Here is a 2,438-nt window from a genome sequence, read left to right as displayed (position 1 = left end):
AGCCTAAAAGCCAGATCTCCTTGAGGGTCTCAACTGAGAAACCGGGGCTGGTGTGTGGGGGGGTGGCTCTCATACTCACCCAGTGAACCCCAGAGCTGAACGGGGTGGCGGGGTTAGGCCTAGAGAAAGGAACCAAAGATCCGCCGCCACAGCCGGGAGGGGCTCCGGAAAGGGGAGCAGTGTGTGCTCCTGTCTGAAGGGTGGGGACAGGCGCTGGTCCCCTCTGGCCAAGGAAGCGCATTCTAGGAAAGAGAGTTGCCCTCTGTGACAAGGGAAGTGGGGCAGGTTTTGCCCCGTCAAGCTCCTAGCTGGTGGGTGGCCCTGGTGACCCCTGACCCTAAGCTGCACCTGTAGGAGCGGGGACTGGCAGCCTGGGGGCAGTCTCCCTTGATCTTCCCTCTCAGTGGTTATTAAGAAGGTGGCCTTGGAGCTCCTGAGGGTGGGGCCAGCAGGCTGAAAAGTGTGGGGGATAAGGTGGCTGGGTCCCCCCACAGGAGTTCTAAATGGGGGTGGGGGCAACTGCCAACAAAACAACAAAAATTCTAAAAACTTCAGCACCTTTGGTCCTAGGACGTTTTATACGTGTTTCCTTGTGTGTTTCCGCATCCCCAATTTGCAGATAAGGAAATGGAATCCTGAGGTTTAGGGGTTCACCAGGATCTCTGGGCAGCCCCAGCAGAATGGAGAGTAGTGCGCCCCCACATACAAGGCAGTGCTGGTGGCACAGGAGGACAGAGACCAGGCTCCCTCCTGGGCCAGCGCAACCTGCTGAGGTTTGAGCCACAGCTGTGTTCTGAGGAGCGGGGCTAGGAACGTGCCCCGCAGAGCCGAGCTGCAGGACGTGGGGAACTCGGATGCTGCCCTGACATTAAAACGGCCCCTTGGCATTGACCCTGCACTTCCCGCCTCTGCCCCACAGCCGCCCCAGGGCCAGGGCGAGCCCCACACAGGAGCTGGGTGCTGGGGCCCTCCGGCTTGGTCGGGAGGCTGCACAGGACGCAGAGGAAAGGAGGGTGCCCAGCTCTGGGGAGGGGCGGGGGCCTCCTGGGCTCTGGTGCACAGGACGTGGGACCCCAGGCACCCCACCTGTTGGCCAGCACTTTGCGAGTTCGCTCCATCTCTGCTGACGTGATGGCTGGGTTGCTGGGCCCAGCCCCAAAGCAGCACCTCAGCCAGGGTGAGCGCCCCGTACAGCAGTGGACATGAGGTGCGCTGTGTGCCAGAGCAGGCAGCACAGGTGCCCGGGGTGACGGAGCCACGTGCCTGCCACCTCCCAGCCTGAGAGCACGGGGCTGGTTCTCTCTTTGCCTCCATCCACATCTAGTCCATTTTGGGGATCCCTCGTCCAGCCACACAGGTGCCTGTGAGTGTGGGTGCCACTGCACCACAGGGCATGGAGGTGGAAGGGGCCAGGGTGACAGCATGCACAGAGGGGCAGGGCAGGCGGAGGCGTTTGGGTCCTGGGCTGAGGGGCACCCCAGGAGATGGTGCTGCATGGGCCTGGCAGCAGAAGCAAGCGGGGAGGGAAAGGGGTGCCGAGGGAGGACTTATCTGTGGGGGGTGGTGGTGCAGGTCTTGCTTGGGCTCCCAGGTGGGGCGCTGGCTGACCCAGCCCCCAAGAGGCAGGCATGGTGCCGCCCCGAGGCCCAGTTCTGTAGGGCAGGTCTCCAGCCTCACCCTCCCTGAGTCCGGGCTGGGCCAGCTGCCTCCCCGCCTAGCCCCCTCTCCTATGCCCACCCAGCCCTTCCTGCCCCTTGTCCAGTGCAGGGACCCATCCCAGTAGGAATCAGCAAAGTCCATGCACAGAGGGAGGAGGCAGACATCTCGGGCCTCCTCCCCCTGGGAGCCCAGCCCCTCACCCTTATCGGCATTTAGAGCCCAAGAGGGGGCCCAGCCCTGGGGTGGCAGGTTCGGACAGCTCCCTGCAGATAGGTCTGTGGGGCCTGGGCACAGAGCACCTGCCTGAGGTCATCAGGCACCGATGGCCATGCCTGAACCAGCCAAGCAACCAGCCTCTCTGAAGGCTTGGTCCCCCTGCACTGTGGTGCTTGGTATGGTGCTGGTCCAGGGGAGGCTCTTGGGGGCCTCCTGTCATGGGTCCCTTCCCCAAAGCCACTCTTGGTTCTCGTGAGGCCGCAACCCCTTGACCAAGTCACCTAATGCCTCTGGGCCTCAGTTTCCCCAGTTATAAAATGGAGTTGACTGTACCTGCCTCTTGGGGTGGTTGTGGGGTACAATGAAGAGTGTACGGGCGGCTGCAGGCTTGGCACAAAGAGGTGCCCGGGAAGTGGCAGGAATATCAGCATCAGTCCCAAACCAGCAAGTGCTTCTAATCCTTGGCCTTGTGCACGGGGAAGTGGGGCAGGTTTTGCCCCGTCACAATCGAGCAGGATAGGAGTCACCGCCAAAGCTGCGGTGGGTGGCAGCTACTCAGGCTG

This window comes from Pteropus alecto, unplaced genomic scaffold, assembly GCF_000325575.1.
Source record: "Pteropus alecto unplaced genomic scaffold, ASM32557v1 scaffold5, whole genome shotgun sequence".
Classification (NCBI taxonomy): domain Eukaryota; kingdom Metazoa; phylum Chordata; class Mammalia; order Chiroptera; family Pteropodidae; genus Pteropus; species Pteropus alecto.
This window is presented reverse-complemented; position numbering follows the sequence as displayed.